A 15,391-nucleotide genomic window follows, 5' to 3' on the forward strand; every position below is an offset into this window, starting at 1 on the left:
GTTCAGGAAGTGGGTGAAGCAGCAGCAGGTCAGCAGCAGCCCACGGAACTTGGCTTCAGTGGGTGGGGGCGGGGCAGGGCCCCTGCTCATGCCCCCACGTGACAGGAAATTTCTCCGCCCTGGGCAGCCACCCATTTTGCCCAACAGGCTACTTCTAATACCTGTGAGTTGTGTTTATGGCCCATAAGATGATTGAGTCCATAAGTGTTCTTTAGCGGAAACCTTCAGCATAGTGAAAAATTTCTGCATTCATGCACTATATTTTTTCTTGTCACTGAAGTGGTTCTAGCAGAAGTGCTGTCACAAGCCTGTTTCCTGATGGGATCTATATTAATGCAGTAGGAGGATCAAGGCTTGAAGGCTGATGATCCTCTTGTAAGTTGCCTAGCAAGACCAGTGAATGGCAATCCTCTTGTGGTTGACCAGCAAAGACTGCTGAGTTTCTTAAAGCTACAGTGCTGCTTCGATGATTTGAGGGAAGTTAATGCATTTTTTCAGATTCTTTTTTTCAGGTTTGTAGAACCATCTGTCTTGTCTGTCCATGGTTTCAATGTCTGGATTTAAGTATCCACAGAACTGGCCACAGTGAGTATTAAAATATACTGGTAATATTTTTAGTCACATCAGACGACAAGTAATTGCAAAATTTAACAATATTTATGCAGGCCTCCCAACAATACTTTGCGGCTCCAGTCTGACATTTATACTTGCCACCTCCCCTCATTTTTTTCTCCCGATATATTAAACACAACTCACAGGTATTAGAAGTAGCCAGATGGCCCCTAAGCACTCAGTGACCACCAATTTATTATTTAGAACATCATTAGCCTACATCTTCCCCAAGGTCCTGGAGAGGCTTACATTAAAAACAAAAAACAAAACCCACCACAGAGACAACTTAACACATACGGAGTAATTTCTTTAAAGAAAAGTTAATGTTAATCTTTGGTCAAAGCTTATCATACATTTTAAAATACCTTTTAGATTTGCAATAGCACCAAAAAGCCATCAAAGGCTTTACTCAAACTCTCAGGAAGATTATTCCACAATGCCAGTACCACCATAGAAAAAGACCCTTAGCCAGTAGTGGGATCCAAAAATTTTAGTAACAGGTTCCCATGGTGGTGGGATTCAAACTGTGGCGTAGCACCAATGGGGCTGGGCGGGGCACGATGGGGGCGGTGCTGGGCATTCCGAGGGCGGGGCATTCCTGGGCAGGGCTGTGGCAAGGACACAGCCACTGCGCTGGTCCTTGGGCGGGAAACGAATGCACGCAGGCGCAGGCTGCCATGCACACCGGTGCACCTCCTGCTAGACTGCTTCAAGTTCTGCGCGCTACTGCTGAGAGGCGGGGCGTAACTAAGGCCAAAATCACGTGGCAAAATCACCAATTAGTAACCCCCTCTCAGCACACACAAATAATTTGTAACCTACTCTCGGGAACCTGTGATAACCTGCTGGATCCCACCTCTGCCCTTAGCCCAGGCAAACATTCTCACCAGTAGGAACCAACAGAAGGATTTACCAGGGTTGCAGTGAGAGGGGACTGCGTCCGGGGCAAGCATGCACCCTGCACCCCTGCCATGCTGCCACCTGCCCCAGAACACGCCCACCACGTCCCCATACCAGTGCATCCCCGGTGCATCATGCACCCCCTGCCCCACTGGCACTACCCCACTGGGATTTGCTACTAAAGATGACAAGAGATTTTGAATTCATCCACCATTTCCTGAACTGTCTTTATTCTAGAATGTTCCACTTGGCTAATATTGCCTACCTAGTTCTGTCCCCAGGGCACTAGGGCCCAAGTGGGGCATTATAGAAAAAAGGCAGTCCAGGAAATGGCGGATAAAATCACAAACCTCCTGTCATCTTTATCCTGAACAGGGTATAGACACAGCATAACTGTTACTAAGAATTGTCCATAATCCTGTGGCACAGCGTTACTAGAACAGGACATATAAGACCATGTCTGAAACAAAAAATAAATTTCTACTAAACCATACTAAAAACAGCCCTTTGCCAATACATAAGTTAAGCCTTAAATCTTCAATTACTCAATTGTTTGGACATTTGTTTAAGAGGTACTATTTCTTAACAGTTCTAGAAGGCCTCACATTGACTTAGCTCACTGGGTTGGGGGTGAGAAATGAAAACAATAAAACAGAAATAGCTATCCTGGAATTGCTTGTCCTGAATAAATACTTCATCGTATACAAAGACACCCACCAGATTTGCTATCCTAATTCTCAAAATGCTACAAACTGGAATGTGCTCAAAAAGTTACTGGAAGAGTTATATTTAGAAACTGTAACCACAGTGTCAGCTACAAAGTTCTATACAATTAATTCTTGTATCTATCTGGTCTTGGAAAAGAACTAGACTATAGTTCAAAAGATGGAGTAGGCTCTGATTCTGATAGCATCTTAAAGAGATTAAAAGTTCAACTTAAAAATTTTCAGACTTTGGTTATAATCCTGCACACAGTTATTTATTTATTTATTTAAATTTATAAACTGCCCAATCCCCGAGGGGCTCTGGGCGGTGTACAACACTATGTATACAAAACATAACAAGGGTCACGATGGTGACCAAATACACTAAAATCCATTAAAACAATTAAAACCATTTAAGCAGCGGACAAAAACAATAACAATAGTAATGATGGTGATGGCGTCCCGTAGCCCAATTCCTTTAAACTACCCCCCAAAAAGAGAGGGAGCGGCCAAACGCTTCCTTAAAATAGCAATAAATATACAAATAAAGTATAAAATAGTGAACAAAAGCCCAAGGAGCGAAGCAAAGGAGGGGAGGCGGGGGGGGGGGGGCGCACCTCAGCGACTGGACACTCCAAAGGCCCGGCGGAACAACTCAGTCTTACAGGCCCTGCGGAATTCACCAAGGTCCCGCACGGCCCGGACAGCTGGAGGGAGAGTGTTCCACCAGGCCGGAGCCAGGGCCGTAAAGGTCCTGGCTCGTGTGGAGGCCAGCCGCATCATTGAGGTTATTTAATGCCATTGGGTCATTTAATGCCATTGACATGTGCAGTTATGAATTATTTTACCAGATGAACCTGGTCTATGTAACTCTTAGTCACTATTGTAAACAAGGTGTAATCTGTTCCAACTGACTGTACATAGTGATTATCTAGAAATAATATCCTAATTTTAAAAATGGGCCTCATGCTTTAACATGTATATTTAAGCTCTTTGCTACTGTTTGCTGGTAATTTTCTGGAACAAATCCATCTCTCTAGACCATCTTTGTTCCCCTAGATGACACACACATTAAGCATTTTTATTGTATTTAGCAAGGGTTAGATCCTGCCTCCACAAGTTCACAGAATTATTGTTTTGCAGCAATTACTGAAATCTATTCTGAAAGACTGTCATAAAAGCTGGCTATGTTCCTGCTTTACAGGTTTTGGCAACCAAGTTTTGCAAATCTACTTTCCTTGAACACACAAAAAAATGTTGCAAATGCACCAAATGAGACTGCTTTCATCATCTTTCAATTTTAGTTTTCTTCTAGATCCATAAATAGATTCAAACACACAGCGATACATATTGTTACAAATAGGCGAGGCCAGAACAATGAACCAAACAGGCCTTCAGTGGGCAGTCCTATATGGATGGGTTGGTCTTTTCTGTTTCCAAGGACCTTCATGGTTTATTGTGTTGTGCTAGCATGTCCAGTTCACAGTGAGGAACTCACTGAATTAAAACAGTGTTCCCATACTGCTAGATTTTCTCTGAAATATGCAATTTTTCATATATTGGGCTTTCTGTTTCAAAGAATTTGAAGGCAAGATTCTGCACATTTGCTTTTCCATAATTTCTGCAGGTTGTTTCATGTGTTTTCAATTATGGGTCTTCTTAGAACATAGAACATATATCCAGCCCTGCTCCAAATACTTTTCTTCTTAACTTACAGAGCCATCCTAAGCAGAGTTGTAACAATTTCAATGAACACTGAAGGGGGTAATATTTGGATATGCCCAACCCAAAAACAAAAGGCACAATTTCAATGGAGCCAAAAAGGCAAATCTGAAGAAAAGCTGCTTTCGCCCCAGATTTTTCAGGTCTGTTTTACCCTAGGAATCTGGGGAAGCTGAGTTTTGAGACAGGGGCACCAAATCTGAAGCATAGATGCATGTGACTCTTTTTACAAGAACCCCCAAATTTGGTGAATACTGGACCAGGGGGTCCAATTTTATTGGCCCTCAAAAAGGGTGTCCCGTTATTTCCAATGAAAAAATTGGCCACTATAAAATTGGCCCAATCTTCATCAAATGCGGAAATTCTGTAAGAAGACTCACCTGAAGCAATGCTGCAAATTTTGTGGCTGTTTAAAAACAACTGCTCAGAACCCCACAAATATTTCCCCTATGATTTAATGGACCCCACATTGGTGTGAGGAGTTCGCTATTTCTCAGATTTTCTGAAAAAATCGGGTCTCTACAAACCCCCCCCCCCAAATACAAAAAAGTTTGCACCCCCTGTGTCCCTTTTTGTTAAGGATTGTACTGTTAACATACTCAAACACAAATCTATATGCAAGAAACATTGAAAATTTGTAACAGAAATTTAAATCCAGCAATAAAAAACAAACTCAACTCTTCCCTTTCCTGCACCTGCATGACCTTGGTTAATAGGGTTGGTAGATGGGGAAAAAATTCAGCCCCGGTTCGGATTCGGGCCAGGCTCGGATAGATGAGCTCGGATTGGCCAAGCTTCGAGCCTTCTGGTTAAATTAAAGGCCAAGGCTGCCCTAAGAACCAAAGGGATGAAATACACAGAAAAGTTGTTTAACATTTCTTCCCTTTCCTTTGAAAGATTTCCCTGTCCTTTATCTTCCCACAATCCTTTCAGCTTCTAAATTTTAGCATTTGTATGTATTTGCTTTTCCTGAGACCTATTATCTAAAGAAAGAAAAATCACATTACACTGGAGATGAACTGCTTTCTGTAGAATTACTGCAAATCGATACACAAACAAGTAATTGGTTCAGCTAAATGATTCAACAACTACAGATGAATAGCACATACAAGGAAATTATGCTTAGTTTGCACCACATTCCAATATGATGTTCAGGGATCATTCCTGTAACTTGACTGACGTAGTGATGAACTCCATTTGCCAGCATTCTTTGCAAGTTAAGACTTATGAACAGAGCTCACTCCAAAGTCATGTGGAATGCCCTTCCAAGACCCTTTTAATTCAGATATCAGACTAGAGGACCAGAATGCGGTCGGAATGCAGATTCCATTAAATAAACAAATAAAAGCACTTGAGGACACAGCCTGGCCTGCAGTCAGATGTGTTGCAACAAGGGGCCATACAAGCAAATTGAGAAGAAGGAAGACTATTATGAGTAAACCAGCACAATAACAACCTAAATATCTAGCATGCTAGAAGTTAATAAGTTAATAAAATTTTAATTACCTAGAATTTGATTTTAAGTGCCAAGTGCCCAATTGCTCATGTGAACCCTATATTTTGTGGTGATCACTGACTGATATTTCATTTACTACAAAGCATTTTCACTTCTCCAGTGTAGTATTATCTCACAAAACAATTCTTGCATTTTCGAAACATAGAACAATGGTCTCATCAGTGGCAGTAATAACTGCTTATCCAGAGAACTAATCTCATTTTAAAACAGTTTTACAAATTATGTTTTGAATTGTTTTTATTGATGTTATCCACCTTGGGTGCAAGTTATCTGAGAGAAGGGTGGGTTTACAAATGCTTTCATAAAGTATGATCTCTGAAGGAAAATGTCTACAGACAGTTTTTTTTAAAACCCTCAAAAACTGGAAACCAGTTACTTCAGTTATACCTCCCCTTTCTTCCCAAACCAACTTGCATCATTCTCTTCTCCTCCATTTTATCCTCACAACAACCCTGCAATGTAGTTGAGAGAGTGGGAATGGCCCAAGGTCACTCAGCAAGCTTCCACAGCAGAGTAAGAATTCAAACCTGGATCTCCCAGATCCCAATCTGAAATTCTAATCACACCACCGAACTGGCTTCTAAAATGTACAAGCATCTAGTTTGTATAAACAGAATGAAATTTCTAGTGGTTGTGGAATCCCCAGACCAGTCATGTGTCACTTGTGACTGTCCGTAAGGTAGCCTGTACAAGACAGGCAACCTGTAGAAGTGGCCCATGCAGGTGGTGTAGTGACATTGTTGGTGATGTGATGATGTCACTTCTAGTATGACTGGAAACAACGTCATTGTGTCAACCTTCTTGCATTCAGCCAAAACTCAATGGTTTTACCAATGATGCTGATTGGTCCCCATCTCCCCCTCCAATTTTTCTCTTACCATCTAGCTAAGCAACAGTGGGAAAAGCCAGCAGGCTGTGGGACTCCTAAGTCTCCCACTAATAAATAAATATATATATATATTTATATATTATAAATAAATAATATATAAATAAATAAATATATAATATAAATATATAATATATAATATAAATTATATATATATATATATATATATATATATATATATATAGATAGATAGATAGACAGATAGATAGATAGATAGATAGATAGATAGACAGATAGATAGATAGACAGATAGACAGATTACAGGCATTTTATATATATATATATATATATATATATATATATATATATAGATATATATAGATAGATAGATAGAGATATAGATAGATATATATATATATATAGATATATTTATATATATATATATATATATATATATATATATTGATATATATATTGATATATATATTGCTTAATGCTAATAATGACCAAACTCATACATAACAATTTCTCTAAATTAATAGAGAAGTGTTCCCATCTTGAAATCATGACAGCTAGAGATACACATGATAGGCAAAAGTTGGAGAAGAGATAAATAAGACTTTTCCTTTAACCTATGACCATTTGTTGAGTTAATTAAAGGAATAAACACACTATAGGAAACTTTAGACTTCTGAATAATCATCCGTTATTATCCTGCAGATGCACAAGTTTGTCACCATCAAAGCTGCAAAATACTTTAATGTTAAACCCTATTGCAGGTAAAATCCACTCTATGGAAACATTTTTAGTTTTGAAAGCAGGCAAATCCTTTATGCCTTATTTTCTACATCTAAGTTATTTAAAATGCTAAGATTTTGGACTGTCTTACTCCCCCCGATTTAATTATTCCTACTGAAAGTAAGTGCTACATTAGAGAGTACAGACTGGCATAATATTTTAGTGTTTTTTTTAATTCTCCCATTGAAATGCTGCCAGACACAGAGTTACAGTTTGTGTGGATCCCTTGCCAACCTGAGAAAATTTTTGTTTGTGACGGAGACCACATGTTAACCACCATATGCCAGTAAGACCTAAATCTGTTTCCCATCAGGAGTCCCCCCCCCGACTCCTGCATACACACTTTCAAATTTTAGATTTCAAGCAATTATTATTTGAAAGAACATCTCTCCCAACTCAAAATATGATTCTACATTTTGATATTAAAATGGATTTTAGTTTTGTTAGACACGCACTTGGTTTCACTGTGCTTCTCTCCTTCCTTCAATGTGGCTGGTTAAAAATAAAACCTACAAGAAAAGCAATATTTGGGTTTAATTCTTCCCACTGCAAAAATTTTCAAAACAGGTTTCTTGGGGGCTCTCAGTAACCCTCATTACTGACAATCCTATTTAAATAGGGAGAAATGTGCCTTTAGAGACTGAGGTTAGCAATCTCAGCTTTCACAAGATTAGGAACGACAGTTTCTTAAACTAACTTGCCTGTAGCTAAGAGCTATTTCATTAAGGGCTAGTGTCTAGCTTCTCCGGGAAATTAAAACCTTCTGCTGCGTTCACCATTTTCTGTCTTTAAATCCCAAATAACCATGCACTTCTGTCCTTTAAAGATGTGAATCCAATGCATTTTTAACAGTCTGGCATTTACAATTGCTGGTGAAATGAAAAATTCTACTAACAGATGGGGAAAAATTCAAGTGTACTTTGACCTAGATTCACAAACCATTCACATTATTTTGCTGATACTGGTAAGGCTGCAGCTGAAACACAGAGACCACCCTTACCTACAGGCCAGAAGGGAAATCTAAAATTAGATACAACCAAATCCGCACTTCTTCATACAAGCAGATGTAGCATGCTTGCTTGGGACACAAGCCACACAAAGGGTGCATCTGGATGACAGTACAAAAGACAAAATTATTACAGGCTATTATCTAGTTGTCTGGAGGAGCAGTGGACCAGCTGCTCGTGATGTTCTACTCAGAGTTAAACACAGACAGGAAACCACATGTCTGATACTGTAAAAATTGTTTGTCTTCCTGCCATAGCTAACCAGGCAAGCAATCCAAAGGGGCTGTTTTCATTTAAAAGGAACACTAATCCACAATAATAAAAAGGGAATGACAATGTGCCACTTACGTATGGCGCAAAAACCAGTATTGCACTGGAGGGTTGGGGTTTCATTAGACTATGTTCTAATTAGCTGAGCTCTCCTTTGGAGGCAGACAGACCCTCCTCTGAAATGTGGGTTATCAAATCTGCAAAGACAGGTTTTGGAATACAAGAGAAGAATGTTCCTGGATGTTCAGACATAAAATCAGCCAGCAGAATAATTAAAATTTCCCCAGTTCAGAATTTGAGAGCACAATGAGGTATGTTGCGCTGCTAACAAGCAGCCCTCCCGCCCCCGGCATTTCTGGAAGGAGGAGGTATCTGCAAGAGGACATTCAGAACAATAGAGTGAAATAGACAGATTCTGGAGGTTTTTAACAACTGCCAAACAAAATTAGGATTGTGCACCGTTGCCCCTGAATATTATACATCCAGAAAAAAGCAGGACAAGGCTGAATTCTAGTCAGCTCACTTAGTGGATGTCCATTAAACCTATACTAGTTTAATCTGATACATAATATAAACCAGTGGCCCATCTTCAATCCACACCCCCTTCAGCTTCTGGGCAACATTATCCAATCATGATTTTTGTTCTGAACTGAAGCACTTTCCCCCATTAAATGAGAACACTTCTGCATGATCATTCTGTTAAGAAACAAGGAACAAGCCTCTCGCACAACCACCTGACCAACAAGGAAACAGAGCTGGCCTCCCTTTCTCCCACTTCCTCTTTTCCGTTCCTTTTCTTCTTGTTGTCCTCTTCCCTCTTCCTTAGTGAGGGATTGATTTTAGGGCGCTTTATTATAATTTACTGTCGTATATTTTCATCTGTCCATTTACTGCTGTAAGCTGCCCTGAGACCATTAAAGGAAAGAGCAGACTAGAAATTAAAATACAAATAAAATTAAGTTTTCTAAAAATGGAGTCAGCGACTGTTTGCCTTAAAGAACAAGGATGGGACCAGCTTCTTTCAGAATGTGAGAATGCATTGGAGCTCTTTGGCCCCACCCCCCTGCCAAGCCTCCATTTACCTAATATCCACATCATGTCAGAGCACTACCGTGTTTCCCAGAAAATAAGACAGTGTCTTATATTAATTTTTGCTTCCAAAGATGTGCTATGTTTTATTTTCAGGGGATGTCTTATTTTTCTGTGTTCTGTTCGTTGGGCATGCTTCCAAACAAAAACTTTGCTACATCTTACTTTCGGGGGATGCCTTATATTTTGCACTTCAGCAAAACTTCTACTATGTCTTATTTTCAGGGGATGTCTTATATTTGGGGAAACAGGGTAGCTAGAAAATGTGCTGACTGGTTTACTGGGTTCAGATAGTTCAGCCGTAGGAACACTAACTGGTTGGCAGAAGTTCCAGCTGTTGTGTTGGAAAATTCTAAAACACAAAATCCATTTAATATCCTTGATTAAGATCACCAAAACTAACTCAGCAAACAAGCTTTTGAGTTAAAGCTTTTATGTTGGTATGATGGATGGAAAGCTTTTACGTTGGTATGGTGCAGGGGTAGGGAACCTGCGGCTCTCCAGATGTTCAGGAACTACAATTCCCATCAGCCCCTACCAGCATGGCCAATTGGCCATGCTGACAGAGGCTGATGGGAATTGTAGTTCCTGAACATCTGGAGAGCCGCAGGTTCCCTACCCCTGGTATGGTGGATGGAAAGTTAGAATAGGTCTGGAGAGATCTGGATTCAAATCCCCACTTAACATGAAACTTATTGGGTGACCTTGCCCCAATCATTATCTCACATACAGTAGAAATGAGGAAACATGTTTCAAACTATTTTCCAGTGCAAGGAATCTTAGTGAACAGACACTGTATCCACAGATGATAATAATCCATAGCAGATTTCTTTTGAAAGTGGCAGTTCCAGTTTAGTGTAATGTTGGTCTTTTTTTACTTTAAATGAACAACTCTGAACATTTTTCTATGCCCCTTCCCACCTCCATTCAGCTGGTCTTTGGGTAGACATTATAAACCAATAAGTAAGTTTCTTACAGTTCCCAGCGAAAAGGACTGACACTGACTACCAGAACTTGGGTCAGGACCTTTTGAGCTGTGGCCTGACAACAGACCTTCCAAGCTATGCATAGACAATATTAACATTTCATTTAATCTTACTTTTAAGTACACCTGATACAATTTTACTGTATTGTTCTGAGAATGTAGGAGCACTCCACGGGGCTTTCAGACTTGCTGTACACTTTGAAAGAGTGTGGCAGGCAGGCACCAGTGAAGGAGCAAAGGACTGCTGAGAAGTCCATGAAAAGTGATGAATCAAAATAGGGGTCTCCAGTATGCTAAGATTTGAGAACCACTGTGCTAAAGATTTTTACTAAACAGCTGGATGGACAAGTGACTGATGACACTCTGGGTGTCAACTATATTAAATGATTCACTAAACTCTTTCCAAGCCTTTGATTCTATGAGATCAGAAACTATTTGACTTAGAATAATGACACTCACACAGGGTTCTACATGACACTTTGACCGAACAAGACGTCCTTCCTGGAAATAAGAAAACAGTTTTTGGTGTATTCCTGGGTTGATATTTTGTAAGAACAGAGACAGGAAATGATTCCAGCATGCTGACTACACTTAGTTGTATGTTTTAAGCAAAAACACGTACAGTATGACTAACTTATGAGATATCAGCCAAAATACACAAGGGCGTGTTGGTTGGCTTTGGAATGCAAATCCTCCAGCACTGACATATGATTACAATTATTATTATTAGTCAACAGTGAAATAGTGATTCCTTATGGTAATAAGCACTGCTAGATGGGATTTCTAATGTGTAACATGTCAAGAAATTCAAGTATTCTCTGCTGTATATATGTGGGAAGTGTGAGGTTTTTGTATGCTCTGCACATAGCACACAAATCAAATAAATGCAGACAACATGCTTCACACTTCAATAACAAGCCCATTCAGCAGTGAAAAGAAAAGCTGTGATGATTACTGGGGAAGGGGCATACAATGAACAATTCACTTGTGATAAAATAAGAGCAGTAGGGATAATGCACATTTCTAAAAAATTGGTACAAATTTGCATCATGCTGGCGCACCATCACTGAAAAGGTGCAGCTTGCCAATCCATGTACTTTTGCATTTTTCAATACTACACATAATTTTTCATCTCGCCCTATGTTCTTACCTAACCATGTCCAAATCTAGACTACACACTGCAAGATTAGCATCTGTTCTTCCCTGGATTTTATAAAATGGAAATTGCAATCACAAGAGATTCCAATTTGGACTGTGAGTTCCAATGTATGCATAAACGGGCGGGAGTGTGGGGGGGGGGAGGGGAGAGGGAATTGTCCTTCCTACCTCATGTGGAATTATAGTCATTACCAAGCTCTTCCAGTTATTAATCCTGAAAAGGGGGGGTTCCTCCTCTTTTTCCTTATATTTTAAAAATATAGGATTTATAACAGCTGAAAGGGAAGAATTTCACTTGTTCAGGAAGTTTAAAACCCTTCTTGCTGTGACTCTGATTCAAATTAGAGGATTTCATAGCTTCAGTTTTCACTTAAGAAAGGGTGAAAGATCCTAACATGCATCTTTCAGTCTTGTCTGATTTGGCTTTCTCTTTCATAATATACCTTTAAAAAGGCTGAGATTACATGACAATCAATTATAACAAACCAGTACAAAACTATCAAGCTCAAACATCCAATACTAAAAATATTGTCATCAAAAACAACAAAATGCGCCAAAAAATACAGTCACAGAGAACACAATAGTTATGTACAGTGCAGAAGCAATAGTTATGTGCAGTAAACAGATTAACCCCAAGGCCCAATTCAGGTGGCAAAGGTGTGGAGAATTCCAATAGAAATATTTTTCGCTAATTTAACTAATAAGCATACTTAGCAGTCTTTGCTAGGGAAACTTTCCCTGACTCACCACTGCTGATAAATGTACCTGTTTCACAGGCAGAACTTGGAACAGTCATTGACCAAGTGATCACAATTTCCAGTGTAGATCAAACACGAAAGGGGACTATGCATGTGCGAATGTTCACATTGTGGGTAGACATGCGAGGGTAGGCATATGAGTGGTATCTAAAACATATTGTGCCATATTGAAGGTCATGTTACAGCCAAGCACAGCAATTTATTCTGCCATTCAGTCACTCACTGCTTCTAGAAAGAAAATTGGATCTGTTTTCTTCAGACCAGAGGGCAGATTAAGAATGAAGGTTTGACAGGTAGGATTTTAACACAGTATATATATACTTGATGCTCAATGGAATGCTGCAAGAAACACCGATTGGTGGGTCCTTTAGTTTAGTAGATATTTAGGGGACACAGACACACTAACCTTAGGAAGGCCAGGACAACCTCCTGCCTGTTATTTCTCCAGCATGAACTTGATCATTACTGTAACACTGGCTTGATTTTAAGGACTACAGTAGCTGTTCCACAGCTCTTGCCATTGCACTTTCATGGCCACTGTACTGCCACTGAAGACAGAGGTAACTGGCACAGATGGGACCCTTAGTTAACAAGCTGGTTTGCCACTTTGGCGACCTGCTCAGCCAGTTCGTTTGCCTTGAAATCCCAATAAACCCCAAGTCTAAATGTAATACAATATTATACTTCACAGAACATACAATATCCAGCTAAGGCTGCATGAATTTAAGGCCAACATCAAGCTGCAAGAGTCAGTATGTACCTATGAGATCTGCACAGGCCCAGGAATTTAACACAACTGAAGGTCAATGATATGACACAGAGGTCTGCTGTAAAAACAAAGATGATTCTGCTAAGAGCCTTCATGCTACCATTTGATGCTTGCATATAAACATCACTCCTGAACTGTCGTGGAACTGGGAATCAGCTATAAAAACAGCTGTATGATTACTACAGATGAATTGGTGTTTTAGGGAAGATCTTGCTGGCTGCAGGCCAGCAGCATCTGAGTTCCATCTGGACTAAGTTCTGTCTTACTTCTCTTGCAGGTACTAAAAACCTGAGTGAGGCCAGAGCACTGAGCCCCAGAGTGTGTAAAGGACCCTGCATGCATATGGGTTCTTGCCAATGGTCCAGCTGTCTTTACAAAGCATACTAAAGCTGGAAAGTAAACTCTTGACTATGGGGAAGGGCAGAGATAACTTCGAATGCAGAAGGTCCCAAGTTTAATACTCTGCATCTCCACTTAAAAGGAGATCAGTAGCAGGTGATGTCAAAGACTCAAGACCTCAAGAACCACGGCCAACCAGAGTAGCCACTATGCACCTTGACAGACCAATAGGATAAGCCAGCTTCATATGTTTTTCTGTGTTCAACAGGACCATTTCAAAGTTGGCAAGGATATGGCTATACAGGTGGCTCTTGTCAACAGTGGCAGACTTTAATTCAGTCAAACTAATTCCATTAACCAAAGGGCTTCCTCTTTGTGTCTGAGCAGAGACTCGATATTGCTTCTGTGTATGGGGACAACACAGTAACATGCTCCACACAAAGGCGTTGTCAAAGCCTAAATTGCCATTGATTTTAAAATGCTATAATTCTCATTAGTTTCTGTAAGTACCTTTTTACTCAGTTTTCACAAAGGAGGGTAAACAAGCCACAAGGCATGAATGAAATCATTAGAGTCAGCTACTTGCCCATTATCTACTTGACTGCCCTGCCAGCACTGAGATAATGGGCATCATTAAGCAGGCAGACAAGATAAAAAGGAGAGCAACCCCCCCCCCCAATAATAAAAGATCAAAGTCAAAGCCTCTCTAAAGCAACCCCAACAAGCATCTTTATTGGCTGTGTAAAGATATGAGTTTTACACTTCTAAAGAGCAAGCTTATACCAATCCAGGTAAACCTAGTAATTTTGCTATAAGCCTGTTTCTTAAATAAAATGAGAGGTCTAGTGTGGTTTCACGCTGTTTGAAAACTCAGCGGGGATATAAAAAAACTAACCCCCCCCCTGACAAGACTGGATGATGGAAAAAAATCTGCACAGGTGCAGATCTGCAGATTTACACTCTTCTCCTATTTTCCCTCTTGCTTTGTTCATACTTACTAGAAAAAATTCTCTCCCACTCCAGTGCTTTAGTACCAAAACTGGGAGGAAAGACACAGTGTGGCAAAGAAAGCCACCTTTACCTCCCTGTTGGTGGGAAAACCTGGGCTAGATGACAACTCCAGAGGTGCCCAGGATTTGTGAGTCACTGGTGGCAGATTAACTGCACCAGCTTTCCTGAAAAACGAATGCACAAAATGCACCACTTATTCTCCTCAATGCCGTTCTCAAACACAGGGGATGTCAACAGACATTAAGGAGACAGTTTGGAAGGAGAAGGAGCTGCCTTCTCCTGGAGACTACCATGTTTCATTCAACTTTCCATCAATGTTAGGATATTTATTTATTTATTTATTTATTTATTTATGGGTTTTTTATACCGCTCTACCCTCGAAGGGCTCTGAGCGGTGTACAACATAGTTTCCTCTACACAGTGCACAATAACCCATATAAATACCCCATTAAAATTAGATTAAAACACAGCGATAAAAATTAACAAAGATGACGTCCCGCAATAACCCCAATTAAAACCCTCCCAGAGGGGGGGGGGAGCAAACAAAAGTGGGTCCCATAGATGATCATGGGAGCTCCAAAACGGAGAGATGAAAAAGGGGGGACTGGACACTCCAAAAGTCCGGCGGAACAACTCAGTCTTACATATAGCCGCTAAAGTGTAAACTTGAAGGCATTCCAATACACTGATTTAGCTGCAACTCTTAAAATGATGCAAGGACTTCTCAAGATCATTATTCCCTCTAGAATAGCCTCTAGCCTTTTTTTTTCCCTTGTGGAAGAGGAAGGTAAGAATTTCCCAAAACAGGAAATTCAATAATCAGAGGAAATCTTCAAGGTAAAAAAAAAAAACCCAAGCACCACAATTTCCCAGGAGCACAAAGTGAAGCTTGAAATAAGGGACGGAAGTTAAAGTGGCACACACAGA

General features: G+C 40.1%; 1 protein-coding gene across 1 annotated transcript in view; it reads right to left on the minus strand.

Moving 5' to 3' along the window:
* The window catches only part of TGFBR2 (transforming growth factor beta receptor 2), a 59,913-nt gene that overhangs the window by 14,267 nt on the left and 30,255 nt on the right, over positions 1-15,391 (minus strand). The window lies entirely within an intron of this gene.

Source organism: Sphaerodactylus townsendi, linkage group LG11 (genome assembly GCF_021028975.2).
Source record: "Sphaerodactylus townsendi isolate TG3544 linkage group LG11, MPM_Stown_v2.3, whole genome shotgun sequence".
NCBI classification, from domain to species: Eukaryota; Metazoa; Chordata; class Lepidosauria; order Squamata; family Sphaerodactylidae; genus Sphaerodactylus; species Sphaerodactylus townsendi.